We start from the raw sequence: 21075 nt of genomic DNA on the forward strand, positions 1-21075 counted from the left end.
GTTCCTCCCTAAGTCCTTTTCCGCTGAGGACAGGATGGGTTACCATGCGGTCTGCGTGGGCTTTAGCTCTGCAGCCCTGCACTTTTGACCCTTTACTGCTAGGGCTTTACTACAACTTAAGCTATGTAAATGCATGGTAGCGTGCAGCTTATTAAATACTGAGCTGCTTCCAGACTTAATGACTCTGCCCAGTCCTGCCTGCTTAGTGGCATAGCAGGCTGCATGCTTAGCAACCCAGGCTGCAGTGAGTGCATCACCCTGGTGCACCACTTTCCTTACTGCCTCCCCACTGAAAATAGTGAATATTTCCAGCTTTTTCCAATGGTATGCAAAACGTCATCTGGGTTTGGGTGTAGCTACCACCTGCTAGCCACAGCCTGTGCTAACAACTGGATTAGAACAGCACCACGAAGGCAGACTAATGCAGGAGATAAAACCTAGGGCTGTTAGAGGTGCTGGACTCATTTCTACAAGTACTAATGATTGTAAAATATACATACCGGTTAATGTAGATCCTATTGTTTTAGCAGTTGCTTTTTCTTAGCAATTACTAAATGTCCACTCATAAGTAGTTTCTAGAATAATTAACAAACTGCTTCTCTTTTGGGCTGGAAAAGTGCACAATCTGATGGGACATGAGTACTCTCATCCTTTGTACTTGAAACTCATTGGCTCAATGGAAGAGGGATGCAGCTAGTATTTCTCTCATATATTCTAGAAGATAATGTGTGGTGGTGTTGGTTGATTTTTTTTTTTGCTTGTTTGTTTTGCTAGTTTTGTTTTTTAAAAGCTGAAAAGGGTTATTGTGGCTTCACTAAGGAGTTTTTACCTATCATTGTCTCCCCTCAGGTAACCATTCTAAGATCCTTGGGAATGACTGCAGCTCAGCTAAGCCTCTACTAAGATAATCACTCAGAAATTATGATACTGGGGAGAATGAGTGGAACATGAAACCTGGCATATTTTTGAGTATTTTAAGCCAGAAGGAATCACAATTATTTAGTCTTACTTCCTAAATAAACAGGCCATGGGTCCTTCTCTCTGTTATTTCTGCATTAAGCAAATAACTTCTGCTGAAATATGGTCTATTCCTGCCATAGACAGAATGAAAATGACACTATCTGTGAGAAAACACCCAAACCATGTGTTCTGTTTTAACACATTTAAGAAAAAAAAAAGATGAAAAAAAAAGACAATATCATGGCAGATACCCTGGTGGCTTCTGTGCTGGCACCAGACTGTGCTTGAAGTCTCCATGGGTTGAGGGCATCTGCTAGAAAATAGACCTGAAATTTCAGATCTATAGATACATGGTATGTATTTTCCTGGAGACAAACCTCCAGAAGTCCTGCATATAATGGTAATATTTATATAACAATTCAGGTCTTCAGAGAAGTATACAGAAGCTGTGAACTGATCTGCGCAGCTCTTCAATGGAGTTTATTATGTTTGAACTGTTTTATCTCTGGTGAGCATGCAGGGAGATTAAACAACTACTCTGGAGCCACTAAATGCATCTGAGGCAGGGCCAAGATTAGAATATTGATTTCTGTGTGCTGCAGTCCCAGGCTCAGTTCACTATGTTATGTTGTTTCTACAGATAACGTTTAGACAAATAGATCTTGACATATCAAAAGCTCAGTAGCCTCTCAGTAAATTGAGCAGGGCTTTAGCTGTTCAATTCCTGTGATTCGTGCGTGCCGCATGCTTGGTCTTGGTAATCTCCGTAGCTATTGTATACTTAGTGAAACTCACTTGTATCCTGAAGCATACTAGACTTTTTTTTTTTTCTCTTAGAGTAGGAATAAGCCTAATTATGATACATTTTCTTCTTGTCAGTTTGAGATCTGCAGATACGTTACTTCAAAGAAATTCTGCTTCAATCCTCTTTAAGGATCTTTCTGGTGGAGATTCTTAGTCCTAACCAATGGCAGCTTGTTGCTCTTTCTAATTTCTTGTTTGAGTAAGAAGTCAGAAAAAATGGGAAAAGTCCCACAGACCCGAGGTTCAAATGCAAGTGCTTTTAATGAAATCACCATATATCACCTGAGGATACTCGGTCTCTGATATCCAAATCCCAAAGAAAAGGCAAGTAGGTACTTGAAAGATGAAGTAAAATCTACACAGAGAATAATTCAGGTATATTAGTATTAGAAAACTTGTCTCCCAATATTTACGGTGGTGTAAGAATATCGCCATTGCTACAACCCAGGAAGCCTCTGAACCACCTGAGCTTGCTGAGATGTAGACCAGAACCTTTTCTCCACATTTCTGAACTCCAGGTATCTCATCTGCAGCTAACAAAGGACCCTGCTTACGGAGCCTACTTGAAGTTTGGCAGTCCTACAAAAGCTGTACTGGTGTTTCGAACACATCAAGTTATCTAACAGCCTTCTCCACCCTTCTTTGTTGCAGTAGCACGATGTCATTTGTCAGACCGCCAAAACTAGAGACATGCTGAATATGTGAATACCAAGGAAGTGGTTTCCTTAGCAATAACAGGCATGTGAAAGTCAAAACTTCCTTTCCTCCTCATGTGACCTTTTTCAAAGCAATTCAGCCTGGGGACAATAGGAGTGAATTCCAAGCACCCGCAGTGTTCCTGTGCCGCCGGGCAAGGATCTGCCAAACGGCCAACTTATCTTACTTTTTTATTAATGTAAAATTGTATTTCTCTTTAGGTGTTCTCCACTAGGGATTTGGTGAGTTTATGTGTACAGCATAGTGTTTCCTGAAAGCAAAATTGCCTAACACAGTAGAAACAAATACACAGAAGATAAATAATTTTCTTGCTAAGTAATTTTCTTGCCATTGTGGACCAAAATTTTTGTTATGCATAAAATCCAAAGTCCTTTCTGTCAAGAGGAAATAAGGACATGAAAACTCTTTCAGCTTGTTTTAATAGCTGGACCTCCCTGATGACATTTTGCCCGTTTCATATAAGGTGAAAATGCCTAAAAAAGTTCATCTCGCCCATCCTGCGCACAAGCGCAGTATCAGTCCTCTGTTGCTATTCTAACCCTGAATATTGGTACAGCCTTTCCTCATTCCTAAGGAGACAGCAGTGATAGCCAGAAGTATTTACACAAAGCTGCATGTCCAAGAATCTTGAAGTATTTTCTAAAAGCAGCTACTAAATTTAAACCTGAGCTTTCTATGTAGTTAGTGAACTATTCTCCCCCCTTCTCCTCACTGGGGAGGTGATACAGCAGGTAATTGCCAAAAGGGCAGAGAAAATTCCTGTTGGAGCTGGAAATGGTCGTTCAGCATCCTTTCTATATTGCAATGTGAGAGAGACAGGCTTGGATTTCAGAAACTCAAGGAAAGTTCTGGTGTTGCAGTTCTCCCTGGCTTCCGTGTTTCTGGGCCACCTGTACACAGTCCCTTGCTAGCTGCCTTGCTGCCCACCAGTGGGGCCTGCATTCAGGTCTCTGGTAATTATCAGAGAAGGGATTCTCCAGTTCTCAGGGGCCATAGATCATCATCTTGCTTTTAGTTACACATGCTGTGGTTTGCTTGGGTTTTTCCCCCCAGTTTCAGCATTTAGTTTTAAATTCTAAAGGACCAGAAGTTTTCAGAAATGAACAATGTAATGTGGATAGCTGAGTCTGGAGCTGGTCCCGCCAGACAGGAGAAGAAATTTGACAGGAGACAGTTCCTCTGCAGCTTTCTGTGAATCTGGGTAAGGGATGTGGCATGGATTTGGAGCCTTAATGTCTGGAGGAAAATAGGCAAGCCATCTGCTCCCACAGGCACTGGTGCATCGGTGCTTTGTGCCAGTTACACCAAGGCAAAACTTATTATCTAGCCAAGCATTCATGTCCAACAGAGTGTGCAAGTACCTGCGGTGAGTTGTATGAAATCCCAGTCCACTCTTGGCAAAATGTCATACCAAACACACTCATGTTTAATGCGAAGAGCTGTGCAGTTGCTGTGCAATATTCCTGTGGTTTCTGAAGGTGGACTATCATGAAGATGCTCAAGGAAGGATGCGGATGGGCTGTTCTTGGAGTGGAAAGCTTGGTACGTGGCAGGAGTCTGCCACTGATTCAGTGCCCCAAGGGGGTGACATTCAAACCAATTTCTCATTGCACCCTCAAAGCCAAAAGGTAGATGTGACCAGAAATAAGGACAGCTGAAGTAAAACAGGCACAACTGTAGTGAACAATTGCAATGAGTCTTTCCAGATATGAGACATCTGCCCCACACAGGGAATGAGGAGCGGGAGAACCAGGACCATGCTTCCTGTGTGAGAGTGAGAGAGCAGCAGCTGCGTCACGTCTGCAGCGGCACCACCGCAGCGTGGAGGTCAACTTTCTGCTGTCAGGATGCTTAGCAAGTGATGCCATAAGCCCAAAGTACCACATTACATAATCTGTGTGAAGTAGTTACAGACTTGGAACAGCAGCAGAGCTGAAACCAAAGACAACCAAGAGCTCCTAGACAGTGCCTTGGCGTAAGAAATAAGGACTCAGAAAAAGTTCTCTGCATTTTTTCTAGTGTGGTGGCAGAAAAGGATCACAAAAAGATGTAGGAGCAGCCCAGAAAATGCTCTCTAGCAGAGGAAAGGTGGCAGTGGGCTGCCCGCAGTAACTATGAAGGCTGAGTCAAAGACAAGCTAGGCACTACCCTGGCACTGCATTAATACCCAGTAAACTACTGCAGTACCAAACAGTGCTGATTTTATTTTATTATATGTCAGTGCCTGAATGAGTAATTCAGGATATATTCAACTATCTCCATGATGCTGCTCTGTGTGCAGCACTTTCCAATCCCCGTCACACATGGGACTTATGGGAGACTGGAAAGGCACTGGGAGATGCTGAGATGGAGGTGGGCAAGGTGAGGGTGTGTTGGTGACAGGGTTCCCAGGAGCCGTAGGAGGACATAGGGCGTGGGGAGGGTGCTCCCCTTCCAGCAAGGTCAGAGCAGAGTAGAGGTCCCTCTAGCACCCAGCCTGCTCAACACTGGAGGACGTCTCTGTGGCTAGGCTGGGGATTTAGGGAGGTACAGCGAGGGGAAAAAGCAGCTCTGACCAACACTCTGGCTCCCTCAGAGGCTGCCAACCCACCACCATCCATGTGTCTTGATGTCAGCACATGAAGCATTCAAGTGCATTTCAGAGGCTAGGGGTCTGCAGTGCGCTGGCCATTAGGACCAACTCCCAATGCGGAGGCAGCGCTGCGCACTAACAACCCCAGATTCCAGGAGAAAGCACTGGACTAGTGCAAAACACAACAGCAGCAAAAAAAAAAAAAGTGAAAGACAAGAGGGGTGTGCCTGGGGCTTGGAGTCTTGGAGAAGCAGAGGTGGCAAGGGAGACTGGCACCAAGCTGCCTATGTGTGGCTACAGTGTTAACTGCTGTGGCACAGGGAATTATTTGCCTGTCAAGGACTAATTTGAACATACAGGTTCAGTGCATTGTAATTATCCAAGACAGAGCAGACTGCAAGATGTGTGTTACATGTTGTGGGACTAGGCAGTATTTCCAACGATCCCATAGAAGTGTCATAGGATGATACTATCAGCTACATGTTACTAATTAAAATTCCGTTTTCCTTAGTTCATATTAAGACAGGCTTTATTTCTCTTTATGTGTCATTTAGCTGAATAAGCCTATTTGAAAAATTACTTGACAAATGTTTAAGCAAAGATTCTTTCTAAGTATATGTTCTTTTTGGAGAAAATCTGGCCAAGTATCTTTTGATCTGTTACTTCATAGGAGAGAGAATACAGTCAGGATATGCCAGCTCCTACTCCACAGTACTGTTATTTTTTTCCCTTAGTTCTTGCATGTTTCAGTTTTACAATTGCTCCCATGGGTCATAATAAACCAAGATATAAAGAAAATATATTCAGTGTATTTTGAAAAATAACAAGCTGTATCCTTTACAGGAAATGTGGGTTGAGGCGTACTACACAAACTCTTGTCATGTCCTTTAATCTCATTTAACAGGGACTAGTTCAGCCATGCTGGTTTCTTCAGAGCACGTGCTGATAGAATTTCATTAATAAATCAGATTTCAGATTCTGTGACTGCTAGAAAATGTTCAACAGGAAAGTCACTTTGACAGAGCTTCTTTCCAACATATTATCCATCTGCTGAAAGATCCCCCAATGAATCCAATATTTGTCTCAAGCACTGAGGAGAGCAATGACCTAATATAAACAGCACTGCCTGGCAGTCAGAGCTTGTCATTGTTAAGTTACTGTCACAGCAGCTCATTCCCAACCTTGCTGAATAAACACAGGTATTAAACCATTCAGCTGATGGAAAAAATGCAGATTCCATTCAAATCTATGTACTATGATGTTTCTAGACTTTACTTTTTGAATAGTGTGTTTTAAAAAACTCTGGCTTCTGGAAGATGGGAGTGTAAGCTAAGGCAGTGCTATACACCTTAGAACAGAAATTTTCCAGCTATTCCAGCACAACAATGCTGTCAGTTTAGTGCATTTTTGAAACCTGCTATGAAATGACTATGAAAGTAATGCAAATCAAGCAAATTGTTCTGGATCTGGGAGAGCTGCTCCAGGTGAGACACCCAGCAAAAGGAAATGTTCAGTGACTGAGAACGACGGCAAGATGCAGAGATGAAGGTAGGATGCAGAGACAAGGGTGGGATGTGAAGACGAGGGTGGGATGCAAAGATGAGGGTGGGATAAGAGCCTGAGCAGATACGTGGCTCAGGTGAAAGAGGTCTTTCACCAAACACCGGTTGCGTCCTTCCTCTGAGCACAGACACACAACCTTGCATCTTCACAATGGGTCTCTAGGGCCTTTAGTGTCTGAGAGCCATCAGATACTTACCACATTGACTAAATAAAAAAGCATCTCTACAGGAAAGCAACAGTGTGCTCCAGAACTTTCCTGATGACTAACTCGAAAACATGCAATTGCCCATAAAGTGGATTTTCTGTTGTGGACAGCTGAAGGACACAAAGAAATTCAGCATCTCTGTTATTGCAACTACTGAGACCTGAAAAACAGGTTCATCACCAGTTCTACAGGTGTAAAGGGAGGATATGGATCTCGTATCTTTGGTTTCACTTGTTCTTGGTGCTCGTCACTTGATAGGCAGATTTGTTCCCGTTTCTGGTTCATTCTTCCTTTGTTCTGATCTGTCTCACAGGCAGTGTTTGGCAAGATCACCTGCCTCTCCAGCACCATTTTGCATTGGTAGATCTCCAAGAACTTTACAAAATGAAAAGAAATGGAAGGAATGAGGCAGATTAAGGGCAGTTAGCAGGGGCGGGTGGGTAGAGAAGCACTGTGGATCAATGGGTCATCCTCGAAAGGAGCAGGTGGAAGAGCTGTCATGTGAAAACACAGTGTGGCAAGTCCTGGAGTGATGCCCCAGCTCCCTGAATCCTCTGTGGCTGCCACTACCACTGAAAACCGCCGAGCAGACCTGTTCCTGTGCTGGTCCACTGACAGAGAATAAGCTACTACTACAAACAAACACACACTGCTTCAAGTAGCTGTGATTTCTATGGGGAATCTCAACATTTCAACCTCAATGTGCCAAGATCATACAGATATCATGATGATGCTTTGGGGTTTTCCTCTTCCAATTTTAAAAGAAAATTACTTGTAAAAGCTACATTAAAAGAAAGCCATAAAATCAAGCACTCACATGTTATTAAATGTAAGAATTACAGTTATGCTCTTTAATTCAACTCTGTTTTGTCCCTGCATAATACAATCTTTAATTACACTCCATCAGCTAAAATTGTAAGAAAAATGCTACTGCTTACTTTTACTGGTAATTTACTATAGAAAGCAATACGCTAAACATGAACGACATGCTCAGTGATTTAATATTACCAGAGTAATAATGTGATAAAATATTGTTACTTGTTTACTCCTCATACTATACTTACTATACAAATGTTTTAGTGAACAGCATGGAAAGCCTGGAGCTTGAAAGTATCTTTTGGCAAAAAAAAAATACTTTTAGTTGATGAGAAAAGTTATCTCAGAAAAAAGCAAAGGATGTGGACTAATTACTTTGCTTTCTTGTCCCAGATAGCCAGGTAGAGGAGCTCTACAAAATTCATGTGATAAACGTGAACTGAGCAGCTTGTCTTGAAAAACAGAATTGTTAGTTTGTTCTGTTTGATGGCACCTCCAAAACATACACAGGGCCCTGATCCTTAAGAGCTCATGCACAGTGCGTCTGTTAACGTTACACACATTTACCATCACAAGACTCCAAAAATGAGGAAATTCCACTTACTGCAATACAGTATTTCATGCTCTCCCCTCTTTTGTTTCTGTATTCACCTCTACTCCAAATCTTAATTTGTTAGGAAATTATACATTTAATATTTTCAGGTCTATTCCTGGTAGAAGGTGCAGAGAGCTACAGACATCTACTGTTCTCTTACAATATTACAAATATAACTTTTTTTAAATTTAAATAAATATGTAAGATCTTGTCCCAGGAGAACTGCTGTCTGTGTCTTCAAAGACGTTTACTAGAAATATTTCTAGTTATAACCTAATTGTTTGCCTCTGAACATTAGATTTTTTTGCTTTTTACTAATATCAAGTGGTACAAACTAAATTGTCCTGTTGCCTTTAGCAAGACAAGGAGAAAATTCCTCTGATACCAGAATGGCAAAACCGTGCCCTTCGTTCTTTAAACAATGATTCAAAGTCACATTGCCCTTATTGTTGGCCTTCAGTACTAAAGATTTTCCTCATGCCTGGCTTCACTTTGACTTCATGGCTAAGGTTTCAGCTAATGATGCTATCAGACAATAGCAGAATGTAATTCAAAACAACTACTGGAAAAATCTCTATCCTCTTCCAAAGCTGCCAGGTTAGGAGAAAAGAAGAGCTGTAATAACTACCATGAAGCAAACACAAGTATCGAAGCTATCAGGCCTATATCTGTACATCGATTTGCTCACTACGCATTTAGGGTTTTGTTGTTTCAAATATAAGTTGGAAATGGTTTGATAACATGGCCTGAAAACAGACAGAGCTCCTGCATATTTTGAGAATTGGCTGTGGTCTTTTTTTTTTTTTTTTAATTTTTTCAACCACAGCATTTCTCTGGAATTAACTGTTGCACTGTCCAGTGAAGCTCAGCAGAGATAGCAAGTATGTGCCGTCACGGTCAATACATCGTATGTAGTAATTTTGTTAGGGAGCTCAGATCTTTTTTGTTAGCATATACTTCTTTTGCTATGCTGTACAAAGTTAAATTATAGTATTAATAATTACGGAGAGAGAAGAGGGTAACTAGTAATACTGGGCATATTATGGGCATCCCTGGGAGGCACTAAATTGAACCATATCAGTCAAGAAGAATATTTTGTTATAGTTGATATCTGAAGCCTAAAAGTCACTTTTGATTAAATTGTAAAATAGCATTTTCTAAGATGTGTTAATTTTACTTTGAAGTCCAGAGTAGCAAAAATGCAAGACAATATTCCGGTTACTCTGATCATCTGTTTTGAAGGTTAAACGCTACATACCACTCTCTAACTGCAACTCACTGTGTGTATGGTAGAAGTACCAAATCAGACATCTGCTGCCGTCCTCTTTACCAGTGAGACCACTTTAAAAAGCTGTCTGCTGTGCTTTCAAAGAAACCCATCACTGTGTTCCAGCACTGAGGACAATAGTAGAGGGCAAAGATGTAACCTCTCTTGCCCAAATATTATATATTCACGTTACATCTCCTGCAGATCAGAAACCATCATTACAATGAAGAAGAAAACAAATTTTGGAACAGTGCATTTTTCTGAATTATTGTTTCAATCAGAAAAGAAGTGGCAGAACTGCCCAATCTTAGTATTATTCATTAAACAGGTTCATTATGGTTGTATCTATCAGCCAACCCACATCAGATCCTCTTGTGCTAGACATTATAAAACCAACAGCTGTTCTGAAAGTTGGACTATGCAGAAAATCATTTTGTACTGCTGAAATGTGTCGCTTGGAGGAGTGCCTAACTTTGTAACTTTTTTAGTACAAACATTTTTGGAGTAAGGAAAATGGCGTAATATTAATTTCACCCTAAAGCTCAGACTATATAGGCTATGCTACTCAGAAACAGAACATCAGCCAGAACATGTTGCTTGTTCGTGACTGGAAAGAGCCAGAGAAGAGGCAGAGACAAGCAGTCACAGCTGCAAGGGAAGGGTGGAAAATGCTGCCTGAGAGAAACACAAGGAATCTTTCTTTCTGGCAGAAAACAGACTAGAAGAAAACTACGAGTACTGAATAAATATCAAAGAAGGTATGTTCTTCCACAAGGAAGCAGAACTTTGTCAGTGCCACTCCCAACTCTACCCTTGACTTGGTTTTCTGGCAGAAATAATCTGTGAGGCCATGAGTATTGGCTCAGAAGGGATTTGAGCCACATTTCTTAAGTTTAGATCAGAAGAGGCAAGAAGATATCACTGCTTTCGCCCTTAATGTTGCAGTGTGTTTGTCCTTCATTAAAAACTAAAAATGACTGTGCTTTTTCTTCCCTCCAGCCTCCCACACAGCAGCTCTGCTGCAAATCAGATGCCATGCAGGGTAGGTACCTCTTCTTTCCAAATGTCTTGTTTAATCTTCTCCTTCCCTTCTGTTCAGCTTGTCTTATGGTACAACAAACCCTGGGCTTTGTCCACCAGTCTGTGTGTATACACTAAGTCCACAACCTTGTTTGTAGTTCTGATGACCTCTGGGGAGAATATATCAACACTTTTTCATCTCACTACAGCAGTGAAAGTGAGTTCAACACAGTTGTTTTGTCTCTGAGCAATGGATCTGATGATGAAGTTATCTTGGTAATTAAAAGAACCCATACAACCCCCCCCCCCCCCCCCCCCAAGGACTCTTGAATGGGTTCTCTATTAATCACTACAAGGACACCATTGACCTACTGTGTTTGTAAGAAACATGCCCTTAACAAAGTAGATACAATTTTTTTCTAACTCAGAGAACATTTCATTTGGCAGAGTCTATTAGCTTTCTGTCACAGATATTACAGTAATAAACTGTGACTGAAAAAAGTTAGTAAATATAACCCCACACATCTTAAATATATGATTGATCTTTCTATCATAGAATCTTAAAATGGTTTGGGTTGGAAGGGACCTTAAAGATCATCTAGTTCCCATGGGCAGGGACACCTTCCCCTAGACCAGGTTGCTCAAAGCCCCGTCCAACCTGGCCTTGAACGGTTCCAGGGAGGGGGCATCCACAGCTTCTCTGGGCAACCTGTGCCAGTGTCTCACCACCCTCACAGTGATGAATTTCTTCCTTATATCTAATCTAAATCTACACTCCCTGATAAAGAGTCCCTCCTCATTTTTCCTGTAGGCCCCCTTTAAGCACTGGGAGGCTGCTATAAGGTCTCCCTAGAGCCTTCTCTTCTCCAGGCTGAACAAGCCCAACTCTCTCAGCCTGTTCTCATACGGGAGGTGCTCCAGCCTCCTGATCATCTTTGTGTCCTCCTCTGGATCTGCTTGAGCACCACATGCTTACCAAGCTATTTTAAGTGTAAACCAGTAATGTTCAGCTCTTCCAGCAAGACTGGGCTAACACAGTCTTCGGGTGGATCCATCTGAGTGTTAAAGACTGCTGAGAGCTCACCAGAGCTAATGCCAGTTACCACACGTCAGCTGAGCAGCAGTGCCCATCCCTGCTCTTAGCCCACAGCAAATGCTAACATAAACCTCTTCCCCTGTGAAAACAGCTTAGGAAATGTTTTCCTCACATTTGAAACAGATTATGAGCAGGAACATGGTTGATTACTATGGCTCAATCAGTGGCAACTCATAAAGGCTTTGCAAATCACCTATGTATCTGCTGTGATCAACGGACATCTTATTTTACTCATGCATGGGGAAGCTGGACATGGCTATTGCAGGAGGGATTTCTTGAGTATGGATCTGAGTGACTCCAACATTTTTGCTCTGCTCTAATGCTGAGATTTGGTTGAATTCTTAGATAACTATTCCATGTATAAATACTAGATGTCATTGTTCCTTCAGCATCTCTTACACCTTGTCCAATTTGAGCTGTAGGTTGTTGGGGGCACGACTGTCTTTGGGAAGATGTTTGTACCACAATGGCATGCCCGGGTCCTGTCCCTGGACTTGTGCCGGCTGTGACAGAAATACAAGTCTTACAGACAGTAATAATGCCTGAACTTCTGGGCTAAAACCCCCAGACACCAGAAAGGTACCGAGTCAGCTCAGTAGGTCAGATCTTAATTGAGAAACAGAAATGCAGCAAAAAAATGCAAACTAAGGCTACGTTTTGAGATACACAGGAGAGGATGCTGGCACCAATGTGCTTATGCACTGATACTCAGCTCTCAAGAAAAAAGGCTGAGAAAGAAGGACCTCCATGCCACATATGGGAAAAAATCCAAGTTCAGCCAAATCTGCTTTTGTTAATTGTAATATTGATGACTCCCCAATAGCCAGAAGACGCAGTGTATGGCATTCAAGCTGGAATGAGCCTCTATTATTCTTATATTTATGGCATGGGACTCGTACTATGATAATCCTCATCAAAGGGCAAGACTCTCAGATGTTCTCCCCAGACAGGAGGAAGCCCACATGGGGTAGCTACCAGCGCACTCCTACTGCCAGTGTTCAAACTCAGAGCAAGCAACTGCAGACTACTTGTCTGCCACCATTAGTCACTAAGGATTGAGAGCAAATGTATAAGGACAATTTAATGAAACAGGTGGAATTAAGTGGAGAGGATAAAACGCAATAGGCTTTGCCAAACATAAATTTTGCAAGGCAAACCCAGTGCCCTCTGTGAGGAGTGAGGTTCCTGAATAAGGAGAAGGCAGAAGAAGATCCAGCATCACTAGACCTCGGTCAGCATTTGGTACACGGAAAGCTGTTACAGGGGTTGGTGAGGTGCTGCAGGGCAGGTAAGAAACGAGCTCAAGGGAGATGCCATGGCGGGAACGCTTCCCCACAGAAGGAAGCTCCAGAAGGATCAGGCATTACACCTATCTAAAGTCTAACAGGTTCATCCACAATCTTGGCGCTAAATTATGGGGCGTACTGGTGAAATTTCCGATGGCAGGGCTGGGAGGGACAGCTAGGAGAAAGAAGGATCAGGATAGCCTGAAAAAAGATTTGCCTGAACTTGAGGACTGGAGTAACACAATGCAAGTTCAAGCAGCAAGCAACAGGGTTATGTATTTTGAGATTAAACAATAAATACACCTGGTTTTGGGGTGTGTAACTGTGACTTACTGGGTAGGACTGGAGTATACTAGTGGGTCACTGAATGCGCATCACATAGTCATGGGAAAGGCAATGAGACCCCAAGATGGTGGCTTCCATCTCTGAATTTTTTCTTCAGCTCATTCCTTGTGTAAAGGACCTCGTGTTTCTTACACTCCAAAACTGACGGAAGGACTAATCAGCCGATGCTTTTGTCCACGGCAGAGACAACAATCAGAGACAACGCTTCTCAGGCTGCTCGGGTCTCTACCATCTGCTCGGGTGTCTCTGGACCCCAGGCAGGATATCACTCTGATTTTTCGCAAGTCCTTTTCACCTTCTACATCTTTCACCTCACCAAAAAGTACCTGGGGAGGCAGGCGAGGTAGGGCTGCCGTGCCAGGGTGCTGACGGGGGCCAGCAGGCCCCGCGGGCCTGGCCGCTCACCGCCCGGCCATGCCGCCGAGGGGACACCGGCCAAGGCGCGGCGCGGGCCGGCAGGGCCTGGCAGGGACGTGCCGCTGCGGTGCCCGGCTCCTTCTCGCTCCGCACGCCAGAACTCTGCGAGCCGGCGCCGCCTCTCCCAGCGCCGGAGCCCCGCGCCGGCCCCGCGGCAGCGTCGCTGACCCCGCGGGCGCTGCCGGCCGGCGGCCGCCCCGGCCGTGGGCGCCGCGCGGGGGGAGGCGGGCCTGCCCGCCGCTCCCCGCCCCATTGGCTCACCCTGGGGGACTCTCCGAGCTCCCCGGCGCCTCATTGGCCGGGGCTGCCCCTTTCCCCCTGAGCTAATTGGCGGAGCGGGACGGGATCCCCTCCGGCGGGGGGGGGCGCTGCTCGGGCGCCGGGCGGGGGCGACCGGTCGGTCACCTGCGGCCGGGGCGGCCCCGCTGCTCCGGCCCCGCCGCGGCGGGGCGGGGCGGGGGGGGGCGCTGGCGGGGGGGGGGGGCGGGGCCCGCGGTCGTCAGGGGGAACGGCTGGGGAAAGCCGGAGAAACAAAGAACATGGCGAGGGGAGGAGGAGCCTGCGCCCCCTCCCCCGCCGGGAAGGGCGCTCCGGGGGCGGACAATGCCCAGCCCGGCCCGCCCCGGCCCCGGCGGCGCCTGGGGGCGGCTCGCCTCCCCCCGCCCCCTTTCCCCGCCCCTGTAGCAGGACCCGGCGGGGGGCTGGGCCCGGCCCCCGCCCCGCGGGACGGGACGGGACGGGCTGGAGGCGGCGGCCGGGAGCGGGCCCGTTGCTGCCGCAAGTTTCGCCCGGAGTGGGAAAGTTGGGCGCGGCGCCGCGGCCCAGCGGGACCCGGCCAGGTAAGGAGCGGGCGCGGCGGCCGGTGGGCCCTGGGGCAGGGCCCCCGTCTGTGGCCGGGGGGGCGCGGGCGGGCCGGGGCACCTGCGGGAGCCGGGCCGGGCTGCCCGCTCCGCCCGCCGCTGCCAGGCGGCTCCCGTGGGCCGGGCGGGTGCCGGTCGGGGCCGCAGGTGCGGCGGCACGGGCGGGACGGAGTCCTGGCAGTGGCTGAGCGGGCGGCCGTGCCCGGCGGGCCGCGGGGAGCCGGGTGGGGGTCAGGCAGCCCCCGCGCCTGGGAACTTCGCAGCAACTTTGAGCGTCGCCCGCCCTGGCCTCTGCCTGTGGGGGAGCTGCCGCCGTGCCGCTGCCCGGGGGCACCTGGCTCGAAACCCGGCGGAGACTGTCGTCCGGCTGCCGGTGCCGGTACGGGCACCTCCTGAAACACCCTTCCTCACATCACCTGGAGTTACACACCTACCTGTGGAGGGGTGCTGGGGGCGCTGCCCTTGCGGAAGGAAAACTCTCCAGCCCGTTTTCTTCTTGCAGCTGCAAGAGTGCGAGTCTCAGCTGGTTCTTCTCAACTCTCAAATTATTCTTTATTTCTGCTCATGTCAAAATGATTATAGTAGTGTTGTGAGGCCTTGGTCAGGATTTTGATCCTTTCACTTAGTATCGAGATGAAGAGTTGTTTGGTTGTTTTTTATTGGTTTTTTTTTTGAACTAACGATTTCAGCATCCAGTTTGAGAGGTGATTTAAATGGATCTGTACTGAGTATTCCGCTTTTCAGCGTTAGTTTTGAGATGTCTTGAGCTAGTTACCTGAAATTCGGATTTCCAGAAATGTTTAGAAGTGAAAAGATATATTGCTGGGCTGGCTAAAATCATGATTAATGTGTTCATAATTAATTCTGTTACAGTCCCCCCTCCCCTTCCCTCCTCCAGATTTACATCCAGGCAGCTCAGCTGCATTTCAAAAGCCTGTTCTCATTTTCATGTAGTAAATTATTAGACTTTCAAACTGTTCTTTCTTCTTTTCTTCTCCCTTCACTCTCACCCTGATCAGTTGAAATGAAATTTTGGGAAGAAAGAGAGGAGTGTCTGCATGTACTTCGTTAGACACAAGTAATAAAGACAGCTTAGTGATAGGAAAGCCAGGAGCATAAATAGCCATTATTTTCCATCAAAGGTTAATTAGTTATCATCTTTATATCTGCACATGTAAGTATAGGATGGGTAGAATTTTAAGGTGAAAGTGGCACAGCAGCTTTGGAAGGTACTGTTACACATTGCCCCAACTTAAGAAGAATATCTCTTTAAAATGTGTTGACATTTAATTGACCTTTGAAAGTTCATTCTGTTAATCATACTCAAAGCGCTAAAGCTATGGTTGACTGATCTGGTGTTCGTACATTCAGCCGTGCTCAGCATATAAATTCTGCAGCATAATTGCTACTTATTGAGCAAGAGTTTCTTTTCTTCTCTGAAAATGAGAAAGTTTTGCTTCGCCTCCGGCTGGGTGCTACAAGTAGAGTTGTGAATCCAAATGCTTTCCTGCCATCAGTTGTTGTGGCGGGTGTGGCCTCCAGCCAGGCAAGAAATTCCTTTGCTGAAACTGTGTTTTTCTCCTTCCTGAGGCCGCACATAGGGCAAGGTAACCTTGAAGGTTACTTCTGTGTCTACTGCAAGTCAAAACACAATGGCTCACTTTTGTTTTTTCTTTTAAGCTCTTCTAAACTCCAGCTGTTTGGATGGAGAAGGATGAATTTAAATAGGTTGAAGAAAAATAACAACGTCCCCCCAGAAAAACTTGGCTCTTAAAGTCAAACCTAATAACACCTGTGTTAAAACACATACTACCTGCTTTACGGCTGTTGTCCATAGCTTTGTTGTAACCAAAACTCTGAGAATGGAAACGTTATGTATGAGGTTGCTATCGAAAGATCTGGGTAAAGATTAATTTCTACTATGTTCACTTTCTGAAGGATAGGTTTCCTGGTGAGGTTAATATCGCCAGCAGTATTTTTCATGTGTTGAGACCTTGTGTCATAGGTTGAATTTGTAAGTATGTCTGTTTCCTTGTGAGAAGTGAAGGAAATACTAAATGTTAAATGCAGTGTCTGTGATTCCTAATAGATCATTAGCTCTTTGCCGTTACCATTGAAAACTAATTAATAGCTCTTACTCTTAATTATAAATTTACTTATAAACTTAGAGCCCTGGCAGTACTGCTGTACTTTCCGAAGCTATTTTCTCAGTGCTGCTTTTGTAGCTAGAATCCCCTTCCCTAACTGTGAAGTCAGATGTGGTGCTCAAGCTGCGTTTGCAGACAAGTAACTGTCCTGCCACTCTATAGGGTTAGGAGCTATTAAACCCTGAGGGGGTGTTATCCGAGGGGGTGTTTTCATCAGGGCTGTGTCCACCAACGTGCAAGTGCTTTGAATACTAAAAAGAGATCCTGTGGTTGAGTTTTGTTTATTTTAGTACAATAGATACAAGTGCTGCATGTGATTTGTTTCACTGAGTCTTTAGAAAGCTGAGTGAAGAAGCGTCTGTACTTTCTGTACAGTTGACAGAAGGATGAGGCAAAAAATCCAAAGTAACTTTAAGGGTTGGAGCATGCAAATGCCTGACCTGTGGCTGCTCTGATGCCCAGTAGCCCAGAATTGGCACCTGCTCCATCAGTATGACCTGCAGGGAAAGGCCATGCAAGGTGCCCTCCAGCCACCTCGGAGGACAATGAGCAGAGTGCCTCAGTGACCAGCGGGACATGTAGAGAGAGATCTGCCATGCAGGTCAGCTTTTATAGATGCTTAGGTCTTGGGGCTAGCTGGGTGAAGGTGTTGATCCATTTGTGTTATTTGCAGTTGCAAACACTGTCCTGGAATCAGATGTCTGAGCAGGGCCCGCTTTTCCAAAGGGGTCATCTTGCTGATTTATTTGGAGGAGTGATATGAACGTGTTGCTCTCCTGGGTGGCAGGAGCTCCTGGGCTGAGCCTGTCCTGTTGAAATTGCTGGATAAAGCATGATGGTATGACCACAAGGACACAGGCATTCAGCTGGGGTAACAAAAGCCAAGTTTTGGTTTGTGGCTGAGACAGACCTAGAGGGGATTGAAACATGAACGCTTCTTGTCCTAGTGTCTGTATTGTACAAAATGGTTTCTGGTGGGGCTGGTCCATTCCCAAACTCCTGATTTTATTGTTGGGATAAAGGACAGATCTGGAAGTTGCACTTTTTGAAAAGCACCTTCCTGAGTTTTGGCAGTTGAGGTGTGACAGGGCGAGCAGGCGATCTGAGAACTGTGAGGAGGTTTGGATGTGCGGTACTAGTTCAAGCAATGTTACGGAGGCTTCCATATTGGTACACGTACAAACTGGCAGAAAGTTGTGTGCTTGAAGGGTAGCAGCAGCTGAGCATGGATGTTTAAAGTTTTATTCGTATCTAAAACTCCATCAGGCACCTAAACCCTTGAGGGTTAAGAGGGAAAGTCTTATGAAGGTGATGGTTGATGTTCTTTGTATCTGCATTCCTAGATTACTCTGAGGAGGATAATGCGAAGCCATTCACTGGAGATTATGGCATTGCATGAAAGGAATGTAGCATTGAGCCATAAATTAACAGAAACAGGAAAAACTCATTCTCCCGTTTGTTAATCCAGCTGTTTGCATATAGAACCCTTTGCACCAAGAACTTGTGCTGCATAAATGTACCTTTTGTAATAACAGAACTTAGTGCAGCAAGTACGTTTTGCAAAGAAAAGTTTCCCCTTCTCTTTTGAATTCAGGTGTGTAGAAAAGAAGTTATGCATTATTCTCTAAGACTATTTTTGCCTGTAACACTTCATGTTGAATAAAACAGGACGATAGTGTGGTCTTGATCAGCATTAGTCCAACAGATGCCTTTCCTCTGTAACCATTTGAAATTTAAAAGAAGCATAAGTTGGAGTGCAAATGTAGATGGGTTTAGTTGCATTTTAACATACTCACCGGTCAAGGTGAGCCCAAGCCATCCTAATGTGACATGCTTGACATAATCCAAAGGGGATTAGTTATTAATACATCTAAAAAATAAAGTCCTTGCTTCAGTGTTTTTCTTCAATGACACATGTTCAAAATTAAAGCTTTTGTAGCAGGTTGATTATAAACTTTCTATGTGTCTAAGCAACTGAGAGCTGTTCTTGGAGCTGTCGAGATATGTTCTAATAGCTCTAATTTGTAGGTGACTACGAAAGCTATATTTATCCACTGGGGATTTTTCTCTGGTAATAAATATCAAGAAAGTTTTTTGGATAGGAAACCATTTCACTGGTGTCCTGTCCCCTTTTCTGTTCTTTATCTGCAACTTCTGGGCAATTATTCCTGCCCATCGGGAGCGATATTCAGTTACATCACTTGTTTGCATCTGTAGAAGGTTGTGTGGGAGTAGCACTTAGGGTAGCTCTTTGATTTATACTGGAAATTTTGGGGTGAAAGTGGGGAAGGAGTATAATTTTGAGATCCCAATGCCTGAAGCTAGCAGTAGGGTTTCTTCTGTCCTTGTGCCCTCTTCTTACGTGCCCCCCATCCCTGGTCCCTCACATGCAGCTCTGGTCAGTCTAATGTTTTCTCCTCTCTTCTTAGGACTGAATAGTTTATCTTTTTAACTTGATGGATGTTTGTTCCACGTGCATATTAGTCTCTTGTAGCTTCTGCTTCTGGAAAGCTGGGAGGAAAGACCTTTTCATGCTGATGAGAATACAGGTTAAGAGAAATTTGAAAGTATAACATTAACAGGATTCAGGTTCGTGGCCCTGTCAGTACGATGTCAGCATTTTATCCGATAGGTCAGAGTATTTAATTACAAACTGTGGGAACAAGCAAGTGTTTAACTACCTTGAAGCTGATGTTCAGCCTCCTTCTGTTCCCTCAGGCTATAAGCCTGGTTTGATTATACCCAGGGAAAGGGAAGGCTGTTGGAAATAAATGAAGAATGGGACTTAAGTAGGTGTATTGCTCCAGTCTGTATGTGTGCAAAGGTTAATGCATTTGCTGCACAAGAAACTCTAGTTTTGTTCCTTAAATGTTGCTTTTATATTTTACTTGCGTAGTGCTATGATAAACAAGCATTTTCTAAATTACTTTAGCATGCAATGTTGTTAAAGTTGCTTTCTGCACACTTACTGGATGTGTTGCTTAACACAGTATCCCAGAAGTTCTCTCGCACCTAGTACTGATTTCTGGTAATGTTCAGGTACCTTCGGGACAAGAGTAATAAATGCATTGCACAACCTCATAGGTAAAACGTGTAAGCTGAAGCCTTGCAGACTCTTCTGCAGTGTCTGGAGCCATTGCAGTTCACTATGGAACACATTAAGAAGAAATAGTCTTGTGGTCAGAGACTGTAATTGTTTTGATCTACTGGAGATGAAGGACAAACATTATGATTGTGCTAATTATTCTGAGAGTCTTTATGTCCAGTTGTGTGTTTGAGTTCTGTACAAGGGAAGGGGTAACAGGGAGAGGAAAAAGCCCTTCCCTGTATTTGCAAGGAAGTTGGGATGGGTGCTGTGTCCTGCCTGTGTGCAACCAGAGCTGATTCCTGCATTAATTTCCTGACCCTGAAATCGGAAATATGAGGGTAAACTTGCAGCATGTGAGGTGTGGGTCACTGGACCAACACAAGGATCAGAGTTCAAGTCCCTGCTTTTCTTCAAGAGTACAGGAGGGTATAAAATACATTCCCCAGAGATGTGACTTCAGAGCAAATTACATGTCCTGTATAAAGGACATAAGAAACCTAAGTTAGAAGACAGTTTGCAAAATACAGGACAAGAGTCTAGAAATTCTTGGAGGATGTTGGGGCAGAGTTTTGTGTTTGAAGATAGTTCTGGTCAGCCAAAACATACATTCCTTTCTGTGTGCAGGGATCTCAGATATGGATCACCCCACTGCCTGTAGTGTGTCCCCTGTGCCAGAGGCTTGTTCTCACTGCAGCTGTATTTTGCTTCCCTTTGAATATGGACAATGAGGTTGTGTAAGTTGTGTACTATAGGCAGTTTGTTCACCCTGTTAAATCTGAGTAAATGTTCTTTGCTAAGCTTGGGTAATGCTTCTCCCAAATAACCATGAGAAGAAGTTATTGCCATTGGGGGCTGTTTCCTTGTTCACTCTTTATTCTTGTGCTGACCTAGTCAATGGTCTTTGTATTTCTCTGAAATAGAAAACCAGTGACTTAAGCATTCTGCATTGGGAAGTGACACAGCGATACATGCTTATGAACAGCTTCAGGCCAGTCACCTACTGCGTTCCATAGTGGAACAGCAACCGGCATGGCACTCAGCTCTGCCAACAAGTAGAGTAATGCTCTGAACCACCTGGGCGTCAGCTGATACAAAAGGACAGTTGAGCCTATTGCACCTTTCTTTCTGTCCAGTGCTTAAGGTTTGTGGGCTTCATAGTGATGCCCTTGTGACACTGAACTGTAGAGTAGTAAACCACACTGTACTGATCACTGATTCTATAGCAAAGCACTGATATCCCTCTTTAGCCTTCACTTGTTGCTGGAGCTAGTTGATAGACAGAGAAGATGTGTTTATCAAAGGCATCCTCATTTCACG

The 21075-nt window shown here is 44.6% G+C and overlaps 1 long non-coding RNA gene across 1 annotated transcript in view; it reads left to right on the forward strand.

The window, feature by feature from the left end:
• Positions 1-14385: 14385 nt before the first annotated feature.
• LOC141921313 (uncharacterized) overlaps positions 14386-21075 on the forward strand; it is a 40420-nt gene continuing 33730 nt past the window's right edge. The window contains exon 1 of the long non-coding RNA XR_012622643.1: positions 14386-14502. This is a non-coding gene — a long non-coding RNA (uncharacterized LOC141921313). The remainder of the gene's footprint in view (positions 14503-21075) is intronic.

Source organism: Strix aluco, chromosome 3, assembly GCF_031877795.1.
Source record: "Strix aluco isolate bStrAlu1 chromosome 3, bStrAlu1.hap1, whole genome shotgun sequence".
In the NCBI taxonomy this organism is placed as follows: Eukaryota; Metazoa; Chordata; class Aves; order Strigiformes; family Strigidae; genus Strix; species Strix aluco.